The 23936-nt window shown below is 42.8% G+C and overlaps 1 protein-coding gene across 1 annotated transcript in view; it reads right to left on the bottom strand.

Moving 5' to 3' along the window:
• The window catches only part of CPNE4 (copine 4), a 606100-nt gene extending 582529 nt beyond the window's left edge, over positions 1–23571 (bottom strand). The window contains exon 1 of the mRNA XM_060099960.1: positions 23234–23571. The gene's annotated coding sequence lies outside the window, so the exon portion shown is untranslated. The remainder of the gene's footprint in view (positions 1–23233) is intronic.
• Positions 23572–23936: the final 365 nt, after the last annotated feature.

Genomic DNA, 23936 nt, shown 5'->3' with positions numbered 1-23936 from the left:
AAGTGTGGTTCCCAAACCAGCAGCATCAACATCACCTGGGAAGCTGTCAAAGATACATATTATTTGACTCTAACACTAGACCCACCGAATCAGAAACTCTGGTTGTGAGGGCCATTGATCTGTGCTGTAACAAAAGACCTCCAGGAGATTTCTGATTTGTGCTCCAGTGTGAGAACCATGGCTTTACAATATGAATGGGGGTCTCCCTGAAAAAAAGAATATTTTGTGCTAGTAGCATTTTGGACTTTGACAGTAGAATGTACCCAATATGTTGTCTATTGCTGGCTACCCAGAATCTTTTTCGGACAAAGATAGGAGATATATAAATACAATAAATGTCTGTTGCTCCACTTGCAGAGCAGAGTGATTGATTTTGTATTCTGGCTGTGTATCTGGGGGCCAGTGCTAAACATACTTTGCATCTGAAATAAATCTGGAATCAGCAGGAACAGAGGAAATTTTATCTTAGGGAAACCCCAGCATAACCCTTGAGTCATCTTTGCAACTAGGCATAAAATTTGTGGGTGGGAACAGGGGAGAGGGGGAAGGACGGTAAATGATTTATTGCTAGTCTTTATCATACCTTCATAAACACACTCCTTCTAGTTTTCACAACTCCCTTGCAACACAGCAAACTACTACCATTAAGGTAATTACTCCTAAGAGCTAACCTTTGAGGGATGCCACCAGCCAACAACAGTGACAACCTGAGGACTTTCCATGTGCCCACAATACGATGGGCACTTAGGGTGCATGTATCTTCTGAGGCTCACAGCCATCCCCAGGCAGAGGCTCTCAAGTTATTCTCATTTTACATCTGTGGAAATTGAGCTTCAAGAGATTAAGCAGAGCTGGTATTCAGACCCAGGAACGCCTGACTCAAAATGTATGCCTCTCACTAATAATTCTACCTAACCACACACAATACAAAGCATGGCCTTACAATTATAATGTAGCACATTATAGGTAAGGGCTATGATTCAAAGTTAATGCATAGAGTAAAACTCACACATAGTCAAAATGATCTTTGAAAAAAATCCCATAAATTGTTCGCCAAGTGCAATACATATTACATTACATATACAACATTGTACAGTAATATATCTGTACATCACACATTAATTTAGATTATATAATAGAAAGCAAACCAACCAAATGTAATATGAGTATTTTTAACAAGTGATCAAGGGTGCAGAGTTGATTTTGAGGAACTTAAATGTACACTGTAGTCACCCACAAACCTGACTCAGATGCAGGATGTAAGATAAGGGGACGGGTACACACACGGGGGACAAAAGGAGCACCCTATGTACCAGAAAGTTCTAATCACTCTGGGGTTACAGCAAGCAGAGTATCATACAGCCACTGCCTGGAAAAACTTGTGATCCACTGGGGAATCAGGAACACCCATGCACACCAATTTTACACAGCAGGAGCTAAAGCACAGTCAGCCAGGAGGGTGTGAAAACGGAGGATCTGAGCCTTCTTGAGAGAGGCAGACACGGAAGGATGGATGAGAAACAAAGACCATATGAAACACGGATTTTAAAAAAACGCCCAGGCTGAACCCTCCTACACTGTTGGTGGGAATGTAAATTGGTTCAGCCACTATGGAGAGCAGTATGGAGATTCCTTAAAAAACTAAAAATAGAGTTGACATATGATCCAGCAATCCCACTCCTGGGTATATATCCAGAGAAAACTCTAATTTGAAAAGATACATGCACTCCAATGTTCATAGCAGCACTATTCACAATAGTCAAGACATGGAAACAACCTAAATGTCCATCGACAGATGAATGGATAAAGAAGATGTGAAAAAGATAGAAATAATGCCATTTGCAGCAACATGAATGGACCTAGAGATTATCATATGAAGTGAAGTAAGAAAGACAAATATCATATGATATCACTTATATGTGGAATCTGAAATACGATACAAGTGAGCTTATCTATGAGACAGAAACAGATGCACAAACATAGAGAACAGACTTGTGGTTGCCAAGGGGGAGGGGGTGTGGAAGGATAGATTGAGAGTTTGGGATTAGCAGATGGAAACAATTATATATAGGATGGATAGAAAACAAGGTCCTACTGTATAGCACAGGGTAATATATTCAATATCCTATGATAAACCATAATGAAAAAGAATATTATAAAAAGAAAATAAATTCCGTGGTCTTGAAACTGGGGTGGGAGCACCCTAGGTTTGAGTCCTCTTCCTATCCAGTTGCCAGTACTTTGGCATGCTCAATTATTTATAAAGTGGAACTAATAATATCTAACCCATAAAATATGTATTTGTAGTGATTTCATGTGTTTACATTTCTATAGTGGAATAATCTTTTCTGCAGGATGTGTATTATCTGAAATAAATTAAACCCCCTATTTAAAAAGTAATATACCCCCTTTAACATCTTCTCTAGGAAGAATGGAGAGCAGAAGTGGAAGAGTGAGAAAGACCAACACTTAACACAGGCTCTCTGCGGTCTTATCGTTTTTTTTTTCAACATCTTTGTTGGAGTATAATTGATTTACAAAACAATTTCAGTGCTTGTGTTAGTTTGTGCTTTAAACAAAATGAATCAGCTATACATACACATATATCTCCATATCTCCACCCTCTTGCGTCTCCCTCCCACTCTCCCTATCCCATCCCTCTAGGTGGTCACAAAGCACCGAGCTGATCTCCCTGTGCTATGTGGCTGCTTCCCACTATTTTAAATTTGGTAGTGTATATATGTAAATGCCACTCTCTCACTTCGTCCCAGCTTACCCTTCCTGCTCCCCGGGTCCTCAAGTCCATTCTCTATGTCTGCGTCTTTATTCCTGTCCTGCCCCTAGGTTGTTCAGAACTTTTTTTTTTTTTTTAGATTCCATATATATGTGTTAGCATATGGTATTTGTTTTTCTCTTTCTGACTTACTTCACTCTGTATGATAGTCTCTAAGTCCATCCACCTCACTACAAATAATTCAATTTCATTTCTTTTTATAGCTGAGTAATATTCCATTGTATATATGTGCCACATCTTCTTTATCCATTCATCTGTCAATGGACACTTAGGTTGATTCCATGTCCTGGAATAGTGCTGCAATGAACATTGTGGTACATGACTCTTTTTGAATTATGGTTTTCTCCAGGTATGCTGAGCAGTGAGGTTGCAGGGTCGTATGGTAGTTCTATTTTTAGTTTTTTAAGAAACCTCCATACTGTTCTCCATAGTGGCTGTATCAATTTACATTTGCACTAACAGTGTAAGGTGACCATACGTGCATGGGTTTATCTATGGGCTTTCTATCCTGTTCCATTGACCTATATTTCTGTTTTTGTACCAGTACCATACTGCCTTGATTACTGTAGCTTTGTAGTATAGTCTGAAGTCTGGGAGGCTGATTCCACAGTGCAGTTTTTCTTTCTCAAGACTGCTTGGCTATATGAGGTCCTTTGTATTTCAATAAAAATATTTTGTTCTAGTTTTATGAAAAATGCTAGTGGTAGTTTGATAGGGACTGCACTGAATCTGTAGATTGCTTTGGGTAATATAGTCATTTTCACAATGTTGATTCTTCCAATCCAAGAACATGGTATATCTCTCCATCTGTTTGCAGCATCTTCAGTTTCTTTCATCAGTGTCTTATAGTTTTCTGCATACAGGTCTTTTGTCTACTTAGGTAGTTTATTTCTAGCTATTTTGTTCCTTTTGTTGCAGTGGTAAATAGGAGTGTTTCCTTAATTTCTCTTTCAGATTTTTCATAATTAGTGTATAAGAATGAAAGACATTTCTGTGCATTAAATTTTTATCCTGCTACTTTACCAAGCTCATTGATTAGCTCTAGTAGTTTTCTGGTAGCATGTTTAGGATTCTCTATGCATAGTATCATGTCATCTGCAAACAGTGACTGCTTTACTTCTTGTTTTCCAATTTCTATTCCTTTTATTTCTTTTTATTCTCTGATTGCTGTGGCTAAAGCTTCCAAAACTATGTTGAATAATAGTGGTGAGATTGGGCAAACTTGTCTTCTTCCTGATTGTTCAGGAAATGATTTGTTTTTTACCATTGAGGATGATGCTGGCTGTGGGCTTCTCATATATGGCCTTTATTATGTTGAGGTAAGTTTCCTCTATGCCTACTTTCTGGAGGATTTTTATCAAAAATCTGTGTTGAATTTTGTTGAAAGCTTTTTCTGCATCTATTCATCTACTGAGATGATCATATGGTTTTTCTCCTTCAATTTGGTAATATGGTTTCCCACATTAATTGATTTGCATATATTGAAGAATCCTTGCATTCCAGGGATAAGCCCCACTTGATCATGGTGTATGATCCTTTCAATGTGCTGTTCAATTCTGTTTGCTACTATTTTGTTGAGGATTTTTGCGTCTATGTTCATCAGTGATATTGGTCTGCAGTTTTCTTTCTTTGTGACATTTTTGTCTGGTTTTGGTGTCAGGGTGATTGTGGCCTCATAGAATGAATTTGGGAGTGTGCCTCCCTCTGCTACATTTTGGAAGAGTTTGAGAAGGACAGATGTTAGCTCTTCTCTAAATGTTTGATAGAATTCACCTGTGAAGCCATCAGGTCCTGGGCTTTTGTTTGTTGGAAGATTTTTAATCACAGTTTCAATTTCAGTGCTTGTGATTGGTCTGCTTATATTTTCTATTTCTTCCTTGTTCAGTCTCAGAAGGTTGTGCTTTTCTAAGAATTTGTCCATTTCTTCCAGGTTGTCCATTTTATTGGCATAGAGTTGCTTGTAGTAATCTCTCATGATCCTTTGTATTTCTGCAGTGTCAGTTGTTACTTCTCCTTTTTCATTTCTAATTCTACTGATTTCAGTCTTCTCCCTTTTTTTGTTGATGACTCTGGCTATAATGGTTTATCAACTTTGTTTATCTTCTCAAAGAACCAGCTTTTAGTTTTATTGATCTTTGCTATCACTTCCTTAATTTCTTTTTCATTTATTTCTGGTCTGATCTTTATGATTACTTTCCTTCTGCTAACTTTGGGGGTTTTTTGTTCTTCTTTCTCTAACTGTTTTAAGTGTAAGGTTAGGTTGTTTATTTGAGATGTTTCTTGTTTCTTGAGGTAGGATTGCATTGTTATAAACTTTCCCCTTAGAACTGCTTTTGCTGCATCCCATGGGATTTGGGTTGTCATGTTATCATTGTCATTTGTTTCTAGGTGTTTTTTGGTTCCCTCTTTGATTTCTTCAGTGATCTCTTGGTTATTAAGTAGTGTATTGTTTAGCCTCCATGTGCTTGTACTTTTTACAGATTTCTTCCTGTAATTGATATCTAGTCTCATAGCATTGTGCTCTGAAAAGATGCTTGATATGATTTCAATTTTCTTAAATTTACCAAGGCTTGATTTGTGACCCAAGATACAATCTATCCTGGAGAATGTTCCATGAGCACTTGAGAAGAAAGTGTATTCTGTTGTTTCTGGATGGAATGTCCTATAAATATCAATTAAGTCTATCTTGTTTAATGTATCATTTAAAGCTTGTGTTTCCTTATTTATATTCATTTTGGATGATCTGTCCATTGGTGAAAGTGAGGTGTTAAAGTCCCCTACTATTATTGTGTTACTGTCGATTTCCCCTTTTATGGCTGTTACCATTTGCCTTATGTATTGAGGTGCTCCTATGCTGGGTGCATAAATATTTACAATTGTTATATCTTCTTCTTGGATTGATCCCTTTATCGTTATGTAGTGTCCTTCTTTGTCTCTTCTAATAGTCTTTATTTTAAAGTCTATTTTGTCTGATATAAGAATTGCTACTCCAGCTTTCTTTTGATTTCCATTTGCATGGAATATCTTTTTCCATCCTCTCGCTTTCAGTCTGTATGTGTCCCTAGGTCTGAAGTGGGTCTCTTGTAGACAGCATATATACGAGGCTTCTTTTTGTATCCACTCAGCCAGTCTATGTCTTTTGGTTGGAGCATTTAATCCAGTTACATTCAAGGTAGTTATTGATATGTATGTTCCTCTTACCATTTTCTTAATTTAGGGGGGGTTGTTATTATAGGTCTTTTCCTTCTCTTGTGTTTCCTGCCTAGAGAAGTTCCTTTAGCATTTGTTGTAAAGCTGGTTTGGTGGTGCTAAATTCTTTTGGCTTCTGCTTGTCTGTAAAGATTTTAATTTCTCCATCGAATCTGAATGAGATCCTTGCTGGGTAATCTTGGTTGTATCCTTTAAATATTTAAATCACTTTAAATATAACCTGCTACTCCCTTCTGGCTTGCAGAGTTTCTGCTGAAAGATCAGATGTTAACCTTATGGGGATTCCCTTATATGTTATTTGTTGTTTTGCCCTTGCTGCTTTTAATAATTTTCTTTGTATTTAATTTTTGGTAGTTTGATTAATATGTGTCTTGGCGTGTTTCTCCTGCAATTTATCCTGTATGGGACTCTCTGCACCTCCTGGGACTTGATTGACTATTTCCCTTCCCATATTAAGGAAGTTTTCCACTACAGTGTTCAACTATAATCTCTTCAAATATTTTCTCAGTCTCTTTCTTTTACTCTTCTTCTTCTGGGACCCCCATAATTTGAATATTGCTGCATTTGATGTTGCCCCAGAGGTCTCTGAGACTGTCCTCAATTCTTTTCATTCTTTTTTCTTTATTCTGCCCTGAGGTAATTATTTCTACTATTTTATCTTCCATGTCACTTATCCGTTCTTCTGCCTCAGTTATTCTGCTATTGATTCCTTGTAGGGAATTTTTAATTTCATTTATTGTGTTGTTCATCACTGTTTGTTTACTCTTTAGTTCTTCTAGGTCCTTGTTAAGTGTTTCTTGTATTTTCTCCATTCTATTTCCAAGATTTTGCATCATGTTTACAATCATTACTCTGAATTGTTTTTCAGGTAGACTGCCTATTTCCTCTTCATTTCTTTGGTCTGGTGGGTTTTTGCCTTGCTCCATCACCTGCTGTGTGTTTCTCTGTCCTCTCAGTTTGCTTAATTTACTGTGCTTGGGGTCTCCTTTTTGCAAGCTGCAGCTTCGTAGTACCAGTTATTTTTGGTGTCTGCCCACAGGCTAAGGCTGTGAAGGTTTCCTGGTGGAGGAGACTGGTGCCTGTGTTTTGGTGGATGAGGTTGGATCTTGTCTTTCTGGTGGGCAGGACCGTGTCCAGTGGTGTGTTTTGGGGTATCTTTGAACTCAGTATGATTTTAGGCAGCCTCTCTGGTAATGGATGGGTTTGTGTTCCTGTCTTGCTAGTTGTTTGGCATAGGGTGTCCAGCACTCCAACTTGCTGGTCATTGAGTGGAGCTGGGTCTTCACGTTGAGATGGAGATCTCTGGGAGAGCTTTCCCTGTTTGATATTACATGGAGCCGGGAGGTCTCTGGTGGACCAATGTCATGAACTCGGCTCTCCCACCTCAGAAGCACCGTCCTGACACCCGGCCGGAGCACCAAAACCCTGTCAGCCACACAGCTCAGAAGAAAAGGGAGGAAAAAAAAGAAAGAAAGAATAAAATAAAATAATTAAAATAAAAAATAATTATTAAAAATAAAAAAGAATTAAAAAATAATAAAAAAGAAAGAAAGAAGAGAGCAACCAAACCAAAAAACAAATCCACCAATGATAACAAGAGCTAAAAACTATACTAAAAACAAACCAAAAAAAGGACAGACTGCACTGTAGGACAAATGGTAAAAGCAAAGCTATACAGACAAAATCACACAAAGAAACATACACATACACACTCGCAAAAAGTTTATATATATATATATATATAAATACATATATATATTTTAAAAAAGGAAGAGAGTAATCAAATCAATAAAGAAACCTACCAATGACAATAAACTCTAAATACTAAACTAAGATAAACACAGAACCAGAAACAAATTAGATGCAGAAAGCATCTAAACCCCAAGTCTACAGTTGCTCCCAAAGTCCACTGTCTCAATTTTGCGATGATTCATTGTCTATTCAGGTATTCCACAGATGCAGGGTACATCAAGTTGGTTGTGGAGATTTAATCCACTGCTCCTGAGGCTGCTGGGAGAAATGTCCCTTTCTCTTCTTTGTTCTTACAGCTCCTAGGGTTCAGCTTTGGATTTGGCCTTGCCTCTGCGTGTAGGTCACCTGAGGGCATCTCTTCTTTGTTCAGACAGGACGGGGTTAAAGAAGCAGCTGATTAGGGGGCTCTGGCTCACTCAGGCAGGGGGTACAGAGGGGTAAGGAATGCAGGGTTATTCTTCTGTGGCAGAGGCCAGCGTGATGTTGCAACAGCCTGAGGCATGCCGTGTGTTCTCCCAGGGAAGTTGTCCCTGGATCACGGGACCCTGGCAGTGGTGGGCTGCATAGGCTTCTTGGAGGGGATAATGACCTGTACTTAACAACAGGCTTCTTGGTGGCTACAGCAGCAGCCTTAGTATTTCATGCCCATCTCTGGTGTCTGTGCTGATAGCCACGGCTCACACCCATCTCTGGAGCTCGTTTAGGCAGTGCTCTGAATCCGTTCTCCTCCTGCACCCTGAAACAATGGTCTCTTGCCTCTTAGGCAGTTCCAGACTTTTTCCCAGACTCCCTCCTTGTTAGCTGTGGTGCACTAGCCCCCTTCAGGCTGTGTTCATGCAGCCAACCCCAGTCCTCTCCCTGGGATCTGACCTCCGAAGCCAGAGCCCCAGCTCACAGCCCCCACCAACCCCAGTGGGTGGGCAGACAAGCCTCTTGGGCTGGTGAGTGCTGGTTGGCACTGATCCTCTGCGTGGGGATCTCTCCGCTTTGCCCTCTGCACCCCTGTTGCTGCACTTTCCTCCGTGGCTCCGAAGCTTCCCCCTCGTCCACACCCCGTCTCTGCTAGTAAAGGGGCTTCCTAGTGTGTGGCAACTTTTCCTCCTTCACAGCTCCCTCCCAGAGGTGCAGGTCCTGTCCCTATTCTTTTGTCTCTGTTTTTTCTTTTTTCTTTTGCCCTACGCAGGTACGTGGGGAGTTTCTTGCCTTTTGAGAAGTCTGAGGTCTTCTGCCAGTGCTCAGTAGGTGTTCTGTAGGAGTTGTTCCACATGTAGATATATTTCTGATGTATTTGGGGGGAGGAATGTGATCTCCACGTCTTACTCCTCCACCATCTTGAAGGTATCTGCCTTATACAGTTTTATCCCCATTTTTACAAACGAGGAAATAAAACTCAGAGAGTTTCAGTAATTTTCCCAAAGCCAAACAGCTATTGAGTGGCAGAACCAGGATGTAATCCTAGTCTGTTTACCTTCAAAGGCTAAGCCCTTATCATAACAAAACTCAATAAACACTTACCTTTATCAAATTATATTGCAGTCTAGTGGTTTATTGGCACAATCCTGAGTAAGAGTGAGAAAGAAAGAAATAGCATTGTTCATGGAGTCAACCAAAATTTCTGGAGCAGCTGCCAGATGCCTGGCCCTGTTTGGGGTTCAGCAGTGAACAAGACGGGAAGAGTCCTGCTCTTGTAAAGCACGTAGTGGGGAGTGGAGATGGGTGCAGCTTGGGTGAGGGATTTCAGCTTGCTGGGCCTCTGTTTCCTCATCTGGAAAATGGGAAGGGGTGTTCCTAATTTTATGGGATTGTTCAGCCCTCACATTATCTGATTCCATAGGAAGCATTTGTTTTCCTATCTCTTTAAAATTCAATCAGGCCATGAGCTGTGATGAATGTTGTTAGCTCCTCCCCAAATCAACTGTTTCCACCCTTTTCCTCTGTTCAGGCCTTTCCCCCAACATGATTCACAATCAATCAAGTCACAGAACCTAAGGGGGTACCCAGCAGAAGAATTACAACATTGGCTCCTCAGGAGCTCTGCGGTCTACCTGGCCAGGTAAACTTAACTCACTTGGCCCAGGGTGGCCATCTCAGGCACTAACCTCCTTGTGTTTCCACTTTGTCTTTAAGTTACTTGTTGAAATAACTGCACAAATATAACAAAGACATCAAATTAGGCATCCTCTGCCCCTAGTGCCTACTAATAAATTAAGCACTGGACGGAGGAAGATGGCAGAAGAGTAAGACGCGGAGATCACCTTCCTCCCCACAGATACATCAGAAATTCATCTACACGTGGAACAACTCCTACAGAACACCTACTGAACGCTGACAGAAGACCTCAGACCCCCCAAAAGGCAAGAAACTCCCCACATACCTGGGTAGGGCAAAAGAAAAAAGAATAAACAGAGACAAAAGGATAGGGACGGGACCTGCACCAGTGAGAGGGAGCCGTGAAGGAGGAAAGGTTTCCACACACTAGAAGCCCCTTCGCGGGCAGAGACTGCGGGTGGCGGAGGGGGAAGCTTTGGAGTAGCGGAGGAGAGCACAGCAACAGGGGTGTGGCGGGCAAAGCGGAGAGATTCCCGCACAGAGGATCTGTGCCCTCAGGCACACACCAGCCCGAGAGGCTTGTCTGCTCGGCCGCCGGGTCGGGCGGGGCTGGGAGCTGAGGTTCGGGTATCGGGTTTCAGTCGGAGCACAGGGAGAGGACTGGGGCTGGCGGCAGGAAGAGAGCCTGAAGGGGTTAGTGCACCACGGCTAGCCCAGAGGGAGTCCGGGGAAAAAGTCTGGAGCTGCTGAAGAGGCAGGAGACTTTTTCTTCCCTTTTGTTTCCTGGGGCGCGAGGAGAGGGCATTAAGAGCGCTGATTAAAGAAGCTCCAGAGACGGGCGCCAGCCACGGCTAAAGGCACGGACCCCGGAAACGGGTATGGGACGCTGGGGCTGCTGCTGCCGCCGCCACGAGGGCTGTGTGCGAGTGCAGGTCACTGTCCACCCCGCCTTCCAGGGAGCCTGTGCAGCCCGCCACTGCCAGGGTCCCGGGACCCAGGGACAGCTTCCCCGGGAAAGCGCACGGAGCGCCTCAGGCTGGTGCAACGTCACGGTAGCCTCTGCCACCGCAGGCCCGCCCCACACTGCGTGCCCCTCCCTCCCCTCGGCCTGAGTGAGCCAGAGCCCCCGAATCAGCGGCTCCTTTAAACCCGTCCTGTCTGAGCGAAGAACGGACGCCCTCCGGTGACCTACGCGCAGAGGCGGGGCCAGGTCCAAGGCTGAGACCCGGGAGCTGTGAGAGCAGAGAAGAGACAGGGAAATCTCTCTATGGAGCCTCGGAGGCAGCGGATTAAAGCTCCACAGTCCGCTTGATGTGCCCTGTGTCTGTGGAGTGCATGAATGGACAGCGAATCATCCCAAATTGAGGAGGTGGACTTTGAGGACAAGATTTAAGATTTTTTCCCCTTTTCCTCTTTTTACAACGAATTATCCCAAATTAAGGAGGTGGGCTTTGAGAGCAAGATTTTCGATTTTTTCCCCCTGTTCTATTTTTGTGAATATGTATGTGTATGTTTCTGTGTGAGATTTTCTCTGCATAGCTTTGCTTCCACCATAGGTCCCAGGGTTCTATCCATCTGTTTTTTTTTCAATAATTACTTTTTTATTTTTAATAACGCTACTATATTTTATACTTTATTCTATTTTACTTTATATTCTCTCTTTCTTTTTTTCCTACCTTCCCTTCCTCCCTCCCTCCGCTCCTTTCTTTCTTTCTCTCTTTCTTTCCTTCCTCCCTCCCTCCTGTCTTTCTTTCTTTCTTTCTGTCCTTCCTCCCTCCCTCCTTCCTTTCTTCCTTTCTTTCTTTCCGTCCTTCCTCCCTCCCTCCCTCTCTCCTTTTTTTCTTTCTTCCTTCCTTCCTTCCTTCCCTCTCTCTTTCTTTCTTCTACTAATTCTTTCTTTCTATGTTTTCTCCCTTTTATTCTGAGCCAGGTAGATGAAAGGCTCTTGGTGCTGCAGCCAGGAGTCAGTGCTGTGCCTCTGAAGTAGGAGAGCCAATTTCAGGACACGGGTCCACAAGAGACCTCCCAGCTCCACATAATATCAAGCAGCGAAAATCTCCCAGAGATCTCCATCTCAACACCAGCACCCAGCTTCAGTCAACAACCAGCAAGCTACAGTACTGGTCACCCTATGCCAAGCAACTAGCAGGACAGGAACACAACCCCACCCATTAGCAGAGAGGCTGCCTAAAAATATAATAAGTCCACAGACACCCCAAAACACACCACCAGACGTGGACCTGTCCACCAGAAAGACAAGATCGAGCCTCAACCACCAGAACACAGGCACTAGTCCCCCCCACCAGGAAGCCTACACAACCTACTGAAACAACCTTAGCCACTGGGAACAGACACCAAAAACAACGGGAACTATGAATCTGCAGCCTGCAAAAAGGAGACCACAAACACAGTAAGCAAAATGAGAAGACAGAAAAACACACAGCAGGTGAAGGAGCAAGATAAAAACCTACCAGACCTAACAAATGAAGAGGTAATAGGCAGTCTACCTGAAAAAGAATTCAGAAAAATGATAGTAAAGATGATCCAAGATTCTATTTCCAAGATCCAAAATCTTGGAAATACAATAGACAAAATGCAAGAAACAGTTAACAAGGACTTAGAAGAACTAAAGATGAATCAAGCATCGATTAAAAACACAATAAATGAAATGAAAAATACTCTAGATGGGATCAATAGCAGAATAACTGAGGCAGAAGAACGGATAAGTGAGGTGGAAGATAAAATAGTGGAAATAACTGCTGCAGAGCAAAATAAAGAAAAAAGAATGAAAAGAACAGAGGACAGTCTCAGAGAACTCTGGGACAACATTAAATGCACCAACATTTGAATTATAGGAGTTCCAGAAGAAGAAGAGAAAAAGAAAGGGACTGAGAAAATATTTGAAGAGATTACAGTTGAAAACTTCCCTAATATAGGAAAGGAAACAGTTAATTAAGTCCAGGAGGCACAGAGAGTCCCATACAGAATAAATCCAAGGAGAAATATGCCAAGACACATATTAATCAAACTGTCAAAAATTAAACACAAAGAAATCATATTAAAAGCAGCAAGGGAAAAACAACAAATAACACACAAGGGAATCCCCATCAGGTTAACAGCTGATCGCTCAGCAGAAACTCTACAAGCCAGAAGGGAGTGGCAGGACATAATTAAAGTGATGAAGGAGAAAAACCTGCAACCAAGATTACTCTACCCAGCAAGGATCTCATTCAGATTTGATGGAGAAATTAAAACGTTTACAGACAAGCAAAAGCTGAGAGAGTTCAGCACCACCAAACCAGATTTACAACAAATGCTAAAGGAACTTCTCTAGGCAAGGAACACAACAGAAGGAATATACCTACAATAACGAACCTGAAACAATTAAGGAAATGGGAATAAGAACATACATATCAATAATTACCTTAAATGTAAATGGACTAAATGCTCCACCAAAAGACACAGATTGGCTGAATGGATACAAAAACAAGACCCATATATATGCTGTCTACAAGAGACCCACTTCAGACCTAGAGACACATACAGATTGAAAGTAAGGGGATGGAAAAAGATATTTCAAGCAAATGGAAATCAAAAGAATGCTGGAGTAGCAATTCTCATATCAGACAAAATAGACTTTAAAATAAAGACTACTAGAAGAGACAAAGAAGGACACTACGTAATGATAAAGGAATCGATCCAAGAAGAAGATATAACAATTGAAAATATTTATGCACCCAACATAGGAGCACCTCAATACATAAGGCAAATACTAACAGCCATAAAAGGGGAAATCGACAGTAACACACTCATAGTAGGGGACTTTAACACCCCACTTTCACCAATGGACAGATCATCCAAAATGAAAATAAATAAGGAAACACAAGCTTTAAATGATACATTAAACAAGATGGACTTAATTGATATTTATAGGACATTCCATCCAAAAACAACAGAATACACATTTTTCTCAAGTGCTCATGGAACATTCTCCAGGATAGATCATATCTTGGGTCACAAATCAAGCCTTGGTAAATTTAAGAAAATTGAAATTGTAACAAGTATCTTTTCCGACCACAATGCTATGAGACTAGATATCAATTACAGGAAAAGAGCTGTAAAAAATACAAACACATGGAGGCTAAATAATACACTACTCAGTAACGAAGTTATCACTGAAGAAATCAAAGAGGAAATAAAAACATACCTAGAAACAAATGACAATGGAGACACGACGACCCACAACCTATGGGACGCAGCAAAAGCATTTCTAAGGGGGAGGTTTACAGCAATACAATCCCACCTTAAGAAACAGGAAACATCTCGAGTAAACAACTTGACCCTGCACCTAAAGCAATTAGAGAAAGAAGAACAAAAAACCCCCAAAGTTAGCAGAAGGAAAGAAATCATAAAGATCAGATCAGAAATAAATGAAAAAGAAATGAAGGAAACGATAGCAAAGATCAACCAAACTAAAAGCTGGTTCTTTGAGAAGATAAACAAAATTGATAAACCATTAGCCAGACTCATCAAGAAAAAAAGGGAGAAGACTCAAATCAATAGAATTAGAAATGAAAAGGGAGAAGTAACAACTGACACTGCAGAAATACAAAAGATCATGAGAGATTACTACAAGCAACTCTATGCCAATAAAATGGACAACCTGGAAGAAATGGACAAATTCTTAGAAATGCACAACCTGCCAAGACTGACTCAGGAAGAAATAGAAAATATGAATAGACCAATCACAAGCACTGAAATGGAAACTGTGATTAAAAATCTTCCAACAAACAAAAGACCAGGACCAGATGGCTTCACAGGCGAATTCTATCAAACATTTAGAGAAGAGCTAACACCCATCTTTCTCAAACTCTTCCAAACAATATCAGAGGAAGGAACACTCCCAAACTCATTCTACGAGGCCACCATCACCTTGATACCAAAACCAGGCAAGGATGTCACAAAGAAACAAAACTACAGGCCAATATCACTGATGAACATAGATGCAAAAATCCTCAACAAAACACTAGCAAACAGAATCCAACAGCACATTAAAAGGATCATACACCATGATCAAGTGGGGTTTATTGAAGGAATGCAAGGATTCTTCAATATACGCAAATCAAATGTGATACACCATATTAACAAACTGAAGAAGAAAAACCATATGATCATCTCAATAGATGCAGAGAAAGCTTTCAACAAAATTCAACACCCATTTATGATAAAAATCCTGCAGAAAGTAGGCATAGAGGGAACTTTCCTCAACATAATAAAGCCCATATATGACAAACCCACAGCCAACATCGTCCTCAATGGTGAAAAACTGAAACCATTTCCACTAAGATCAGGAACAAGACAAGGCTGCCCACTCTCACCACTCTTATTCAACATAGTTTTGGAAGTTTTAGCCACAGCAATCAGAGAAGAAAAGGAAATAAAAGGAATCCAAATTGGAAAAGAAGAAGTAAACCTGTCACTGTTTGCAGATGACATGATACTATACATAGAGAATCCTAAAGATGCTACCAGAAAACTACTAGAGCTAATCAATGAATTTGGTAAAGTAGCAGGATACAAAATTAATTCACAGAAATCTCTGGCATTCCTCTACACTAATGATGAAAAAACTGAAAATGAAATCAAGAAAACACTCCCATTTACCATTGCAACAAAAAGAATAAAATATCTAGAAATAAACTTACCTAAGGAGACAAAAGACCTGTATGCAGAAAATTATAAGACACTGATGAAAGAAATTAAAGATGATACAAAGAGATGGAGAGATATACCATGTTCTTGGATTGGAAGAATCAACATTGTGAAAATGACTCTACTACCCAAAGCAATCTACAGATTCAATGCAATCCCTATCAAACTACCACTGGCATTTTTCACAGAACTAGAACAAAAAATTTCACAATTTGTTTGCAAAAACAGAAGACCCCGAATAGCCAAAGCAATCTTGAGAACGAAAAACAGAGCTGTAGGAATCAGGCTCCCTGACTTCAGACTATACTACAAAGCTACAGTAATCAAGACAGTGTGGTACTGGCACAGAAACATAAAGCTAGATCAATGGAACAGGATAGAAAGCCCAGAGATAAACCCACACACATATGGTCAACTTATCTTTGATAAAGGAGGCAGGAATGTACAGTGGAGAAAGGACAGCCTCTTCAATAAGTGGTGCTGGGAAAACTGGACAGGGACATGTAAAAGTATGAGATTAGATCATTCCCTAACAGCATACACAAAAATAAGCTCAAAATGGATTAAAGACCTAAATGTAAGGCCAGAAACTATCAAACTCTTGGAGGAAAACATAGGCAGAACACTCTATGACATAAATCACAGCAAGATCCTTTTGGACCCACCTCCTAGAGAAATGGAAATAAAAACAAAGATAAACAAATGGGACCTAATGAAACTTCAAAGCTTTTGCACAGCAAAGGAAACCATAAACAAGACCAAAAGACAACCCTCAGAATGGGAGAAAATATTTGCAAATGAAGCAACTGACAAAGGATTAATCTTCAAAATTTATAAGCAGCTCATGCAGCTCAATAGCAAAAAAACAAACAACCCAATCCAAAAATGGGCAGAAGACTTAAATAGGCATTTCTCCAAAGAAGATATACAGACTGCCAACAAACACATGAAAGAATGCTCAACATCATTAATCATTAGAGAAATGCAAATCAAAACTACAATGAGATATCATCTCACACCAGTCAGAATGGCCATCATCAAGAAATCTAGAAACAATAAATGCTGGAGAGGGTGTGGAGAAAAGGGAACACTCTTGCACTGCTGGTGGGAATGTGAATTCGTACAGCCACTATGGAGAACAGTATGGAGGTTCCTTAAAAAACTACAAATAGAACTACCATATGACCCAGCAATCCCATTAGTAGGCATATACCCTGAGAAAACCATAATTCAAAAAGAGACATGTACCAAAATGTTCATTGCAGCTCTATTCACAATAGCCCAGAGATGGAAACAACCTAAGTGTCCATCATCGGATGAATGGATAAAGAAGATGTGGCACATATATGCAATGGAATATTACTCAGCCGTAAAAAGAAACGAAACTGAGCTATTTGTAATGAGGTGGATAGACCTAGAGTCTGTCATACAGAGTGAAGTAAGTCAGAGAGAGAAAGACAAATACCGTATGCTAACACATATATATGGAATATAAGAAAACAATGTTATGAAGAACCTAGGGGTAAAACAGGAATAAAGACACAGACCTACTTGAGAATGGACTTGAGGATATGGGGAGGGGGAAGGGTAAGCTGTGACAAAGCGAAAGAGAGGCATGGACATATATACACTACCATACGTAAGGTAGATAGATAGTGGGAAGCAGCTGCATAGCACAGGGAGATCAGCTCAGTGCTTTGTGACCGCCTGGAGGGGTGGGATAGGGAGGGTGGGAGACGCAAGAGGGGAGGGATGTGGGAACAGATGTATATGTATGACTGATTCACTTTGTTATAAAGCAGAAACTAATAAAAAAATAAATAAAAATAAATAAATTAAGCACTTTTTTGCCACTTTATTGATAAAGATAAAGCATTTCTTTTAACCATTCTGCTGCCCTTATTATTTTTCATTTTTGTTGATATTTGTATTGACTAGATCTTTCAATATTTTAAAAACAGACTCTTGATTTAGGTTCTTCCAGACCCAACCTTTAGAGGTAAGGGTTTTGTTGTTATATTTCTATTATGTTTCCTTTAAAAATCATTTTCCTGTTAAAATGGAATTAAGTCAACTATATAGGCATTTATCTTATGATATTGATGAAATTAACACATAGAGGGCAGTAGTACAAGTTGATTGGACTTCAGAACCTCCAATAGCACAGTTAAATATACATATAAGCCAAAGTACATGCTGAGTGAGACCCCTCCCCTTTTTCCTCCCTCCACAGACCCGATTCCTTGAAATACAGGGTGATGAAAAAATTGAGTCTAAAAAACTTGAGAGATCATTTCCCAGGGTCTCTTAGACAAAGCCAGTATCTCGGTATCTCTCAACCCACATGGTTTGTTCATCTCTCTCTCATATTCTCCATCTGCCCCTCAAGCTGCAACTTTGAAACATGAGAACTCCACATTGATCCCAGTGCCTAACTCAGCTTTGGGCATAAAGGCTGTGATCAGTGATTGTTCAACAAATGGATAAGTGAGGCCCTTCTGCTGAGGGGAAGGGTGTGGGGCCAGGAGGAAGAGGCTCAAATGGGAAGGGAAGAAGGAAGTTTAGGTAGAACTCTTGAGAGAAGGGGCACAGGGATAAGCACAGCCTGCCCACCAAAATACCACTTTTACACTCCCCCCATTCACCACCTCAAGCCTCGTCTTCCAGAGGCCAACACTCACACAGGCCTGCACCTTTCAAACTGCAAGCCCAAGATTCAAGCCAGGTATTTCTGGGTCCAGAGTCCTGCCTCCGGAGAATCAAAGGGCTGTGAGACTGCAGACAGCATGTCAGGTGTCCAGTCACGGGGCCACCCGACAAGGTTGGAAGTGCCCCATCCGATGCTGAAGGCGGATCTCTGTCCCCTCTCTGAAGCAAGGCAGTTTGAGTCAGAGGCGCTCGGTAACCAGCCCTTCCTCTCTGGGCACCTCCTTGGGGTTCTGCCAACCCCAGCTCCAAGCCTGGAGGACTGGCCTGGGAGCTGCACGAGGACTCCGCTGGTGCTCCGGCGCCCTCTAGCGGCTGTCCGCTCTAACGCCAACTCTCAGCCCTTCCTGCCTCCCTACCCAGTTCGGGGAGGTGGGGCGGGGGGCTGCACTTGCCTTGGGCACCCGCCAGCCTGATTTTGTTCCTCCTTTAAGTGCCCTACAGAGGTTTAGGATCTCCTGCATAAGGAACGTCTTTTAGTCAATACACCTTAAGCCTGATAAGGCTGCTTCTAGAATTAACCTGAAATACTGTATTTCTCTACTGATGTTTCCAAGGAGAAGCAGTTCTAGTTTTCAAAGTCAGAAGAAAGTTATCAATATGATATTTTGAGCCAGAGATGGAAAAGAAACATTTTAGAAAGTTTGTGCTTTTTGAATGGACCCTTAATTTAAGACAGAATAAAGGAATTCTCCTGTGGATTCCTTAACTGGATACACATAAAATCTGTTTACTTTATTGACTCAATTGTGACATTTAAAATAGAAAGCTAGGACTGTGCATGAGTTCTTCTTCACAAAACATGCACATTAACAGGGATGGCTGCAGACAATGACTTTGTACAAATTTAATCACATCTATCGGGTAAATATTGCACTGGCTCCGAGAGAGCAAAATAATAAGACTCAAGCCTGCTCCTCCCAGTGAAGGTGGGAGCCCCCCTCCTCACCATCATCCCCTACTCACTCAAGATCATCAGTGCCCATGGTGCCACCACAGCAATTATCTCCAGGGAACCTGAGTTTCTTAGTGAGAGGAGTAATCAAGAGGGCTGTGGTTCTGAGCGTCTAAGAGTCAAAGTGATAAAATTGTTGTTCACAGTTTAGACATGAGCCCACCACAGCCCAGCTTAGATGGGTTCCCCCACACCTAGGAGTGCACCAAAATCATAGGACAAGGATGAACCTTCCCAAATAAGTCATCCTTATCGCCTTCCACTTTCCAAGACTTGCCTTCAGGCCTTCAATGTTTACTGAGTTAAAAGCTAGTGGTTCTCAAGATGCTTTCCCAAGAATACAGCAGCCAAAGAAAGGACTTCCCAGCATTTGCTAACTTAGGGAAAACATATACTATATGTCATATATATTGACTATTTAGTAGTTCATAGACTAAACAGAAAGCTCCCACATAAATGAGATTTCTAGTACAGAAAAGACTGAAAGTATATGTAGGCATTACTATGTTTTTACACTGCAGTCACAAGTTTTAGTAGATTGGCTGAATTTAATGACGATTGAGGTTCTACTCTATATTGTCCATTTCAAATAGCATAGAAAAGACAGCACATCTTGCCTGACTCATTGATTGAGCTTGATTTTGGACTTATCGCCAACCTCCACAAGAACACCTCACTCAAAGAAAGGATGTGTCACTCCAACACCCTTGATTTTAATAACATGCTTCCCTCAAAAGAAAAACCATTCTAGAATTTTTAGGACATCCTAAAACTAAAGTTCTGTAATCTGTCTTTACCATCTACATTCAATCAAGAAAAAGGCAAAGTTAAAGGGAACTTTATTATCATATGCTGGCAGGTCAGTTCTAATGCACTATAGGATGGTCTTGAACCATTTGACATTTTATTTTAAGTGCACTTAAAATTTTCTGGCTTGATATTTTGTGATTCCAGTGTACTAGCTCCTGTTGCCAAGGAAATATGACTTTCAGTTACTGCAGGGATCCAAAGGGGCTTTTGTTTGCTTGTTTTTTAAAATATTAACATGACCAAAAAAAGTAAATATAGAGAATAAATTCAGCCCCTTCAAAATGCATGAAATACAGATTCTCTGGTCACATCTCTGATGAAAAAATACAAAGATTCATGAAGTGACTTTCCCAACTGGTATAGAGACTTTCTCCCAATCACTGGGTCTGGTACCATCAGAGTACTCTTCTCCTTCTTTGTTCTGGGTTGAGACCCCTCTGACAGTGGGAGCCGTTGATTATACACAATACTAACTACTCATCTCCAACATGTGTACCCTCCATGGAAAAATCCTTTCTTTACGTGAATAAGGGTGGCCATAGAGGTCCAGGCCTTTATCATATTTCAGAAAATTTGTAAAGAGAAGACAGATAAATGCATGGTACAAACCATATAAATACATTCAGCTGGGTTCCAAAAGATTCAAATGCAGATGAGAATAAAGATTCCACCATTAACCCATTTTTTCCCTTTGTGATTATTCCTTCTGGTTAGTATAATCTAAAGGTTTTCAGTCATGATGGTGGACTCAAATCATCTGATGAAGCGAAGAATCAAAGCCTTTATTTTTTGGAATACTACATAAAACTTCTCTGGAAACAGATAACATCTTTGCTTCCTACTAACTGAAATGCAGTATTTTAAAATCAGAAGTCCACGTGCAGATCAAGAAACCCTGTAGTACAAGGCACTTTTTAATCAAAACCTCCAAAAGCAGGGTCTCCTTAAGACAAACCATGGATTCAAGCAAAATGCCATGCTGCTACCAGAGACCTGAAGATAAACAGAAGTCTTCTAAGTACAATTAAAAAAACAACTCACAAATCTCAGAGCAGCTATTTTTAAAGAAATATTCAGAAGCTGTAGCAAAGTGCTTGTCTCATGCTGGGAAGGTCACTGCTCCCAATAAATTATGCTGGGATGAGCACTCACAGGAATGGTATAGGTTTGATGTCCATGAGCATTTTCACACGGTAACATGTTAGGAGACCTTTGGTTCTATCATAGGCAAGCTCTTCTCACTGAACCATTAAAAACAGCCCAGGATTCAACAGCCACTCCTACTATGGAGGGATACTTCCTTTTATGTAACACTCAGGGGAAATCACCTAGTTTTGATGTGGTTTGAGTTTGATCCTGTGAAACCATCAGAACTTCCCACCAGAGATAAATGAGAAGATTCTGGCCTTCATTAGTACACAGGATTAACACAGGTGTCCTGGCTGTACTCGCCAACCCTCCTTCTATTTTTATCCACCTCCCTACATGTGAGTACTTTTGACCTACTCTGAGCTCAGACCCCTGATCTGTTAGAGTGACTTTGTGAGTCTTTCTTTAAAAATGGACCGGCAATAAAATGAATTTAACCTAGAAGCAGGAGCTCAGTAAGGGAAATGAAAACATCAGAAGTTATCTAATCACAGCCACAGCCATCCAGAGCTCTGTCTTATCTGCTGGGTAATAAAAATGGGACCTTCCTAAACTTGAAGGGCATCAAATGAAGTAAGTGAAGTTGTTGCTTGTCTCTGGCTTTTGGGGGGATTGCTATGCAGCTTAACCAGTGTATACTAACTACAAAACATTGGCATGGATTTGAAACACCTGTGTACTAGGAAAGTTTTTTGGGGGAGGGGGAGTGCATTTTGACATAAAGCAAAAAATAAAACACAAACGTCTTTGAGAACAGGGATTGTTAAGAGGGCAGTAGAAGGAAGGAATGGGGAGAAGAGAATATCTCCTCTGAAGTGAAAGCAGCTTTTCCAAAAGAGTAGTGTTCAGTAGCAGTTTAAGGAGAGCACTTTTAAATACTTGGACAGCTCAAAACTGCTGTTTAGGGAACCTAAAACCAAGTGAGCCAAGAACAACCACAGTAGTGCTTTAAAAATCCTGGCAAAGCAGCCAGAGGAAGAGTTGGTTTTGCATCGTTTTGAACACAGGAGTAAAGAAGCAGAGGCAGCTCCTCCCAAAGGCACTGAAATCCTATGGCATCAGTGGGTCAGTTGCAGGGGGCAGGGAGTGGGGATGGAGGGTGTTTCTCACTCAAAATCTCCCTACCCCACCCCACTACTCCATTCACCCTTCCTCTCTCCACCTCCGGAGCCCCAGGGGCAGCTCGTCTTAAGCTCGAGCCCCCAGGGACCATCTCTGCAGCCAGGATTCTTCCCAGAGCCTGGCAAGTTTTGGGACTGGAAGCCAGGATTGCAAGGCCGCCGGAGGCGCGGTGGGACCTGCGGGGGGGTGGGGAGGGCAGGGGGGACCGGAGCCTTAAAGCCCACCCACGTCCTTCAAGGCGAAGGATAAACGGATCTTCCTAACAGTACCTCTCAGGGGTCAGCTTGCTCCCCACCCGACGGTGGTCAATACTCACTAGACGCCGCAAGGACCACCTCCTAACTGTCCCCCTCAATTCCACCCTAAGGGTCCTTGGGCATCTGTGATAGCGCGGTCCTGACCACTTTAGTCGGCTGTGGCCAGCGCTTCAGGGGTCCCTCCAGTCCCATCCCCGTCCCCTCTCCGTGGTACTTTATCTAATAGAGGAAGGAGCGCAGAGGGACTTGGCTGAATCAAGGAACCTACGAGCCTATGGATGAGTTTTAAGCTAGACAGCCCAAGATGCAGTTAAATAGTATTGGAACCTATTGAGGGGGGGAGGGGGGAGGGGAGGTTAGGAAGCTGAGAGGTTGAGTCTCACCGCGGCGGTCCAGCCCCGGGACCCCGCACAGCTCCCGCTCCCTCCTCGCTTCCCCGCCGTCAGGAGGAGGGATGCTGCGACCCCAGCCGGGACTCTGCGCCTCCCCTCCCCATTCAGCTCAGGACTGGCAGGTCGGCCCCCTCTCCACCCCCGCCAGCCCGAGCTAGCCGGGCGGAGGGCAGGGGCGAGAGGAGGGAACAAAGTTCCCCTGGACTAAGACGCTGCGCGCAGCTCTTCCTAAACAGCAGCGCCGGGTGGGAGCGAGCCCCTGTACCTCAAAAGTTGGTCTTCGGCCACAGCCCGGGAACGCGGAGCAGGGTCTGGGCCAACTTACCTGGCGCGGGGACCTGAGGGCGGACTGGGCTTCGGCCGTCGGGGTCCAACCAGAGCGCAGCGGTGGTGCGGCCGTGGGCGGGGCCGCGGTCGGCCTAGGGGGTCGTGCCGACCTCCGCACGGGCTCCGGGGCAGCTCAGCGACCGTGGAGGGAAGAGACGCCGAGCGGGGAGTGAGGGCTGCGCGGAGACCCGGACTCCATGCCGGGTGGTGAGGGCGGGGCCGCTCGTCCCTCAGTCACTCGGGGAGAGAAGTGGGGGCGCCGGAGAGAGGGGCGGAGCGGGAGGGAGGAAACGGGGCGCGACCGGGCAGCTGAAGCCCGCGGCTCCGCCGAGAGCCTCCACCTTCTGACGAAACCCGCGCGCCCTGCCGACCGCGCGCTGCCGGCTCCGAGGCCTGGGCGCGAGCGCCCCCTGGGGGCCCCGGTGGAGGAGGCGGCGGGGAGCGGAGCGCGCCGCGCCGCCCCGCCCCGCCGGGAGGGAGTCCTGGACAGGGGTGAGTCCCGGATGCGGGGTCCCGCGGGCGGCGGCCTCAGCCCAGGCTCCCCGCCTGGCCCGGTCGCTCACCCCGGGCTCCTGGGGATACGTCACCTGGGGACCTCCTCTTCAGGGGAAAGCGAGAATATCTGGAAAGGGGTGGGAGTGATGCTACTTTTTGCACACATTCCAGGAAACTTATTGGATCTATGCTCAACTGCCACCAAA

Source organism: Mesoplodon densirostris, chromosome 5, assembly GCF_025265405.1.
Source record: "Mesoplodon densirostris isolate mMesDen1 chromosome 5, mMesDen1 primary haplotype, whole genome shotgun sequence".
Classification (NCBI taxonomy): Eukaryota; Metazoa; Chordata; class Mammalia; order Artiodactyla; family Ziphiidae; genus Mesoplodon; species Mesoplodon densirostris.
This window is presented reverse-complemented; position numbering and strand designations above follow the sequence as displayed.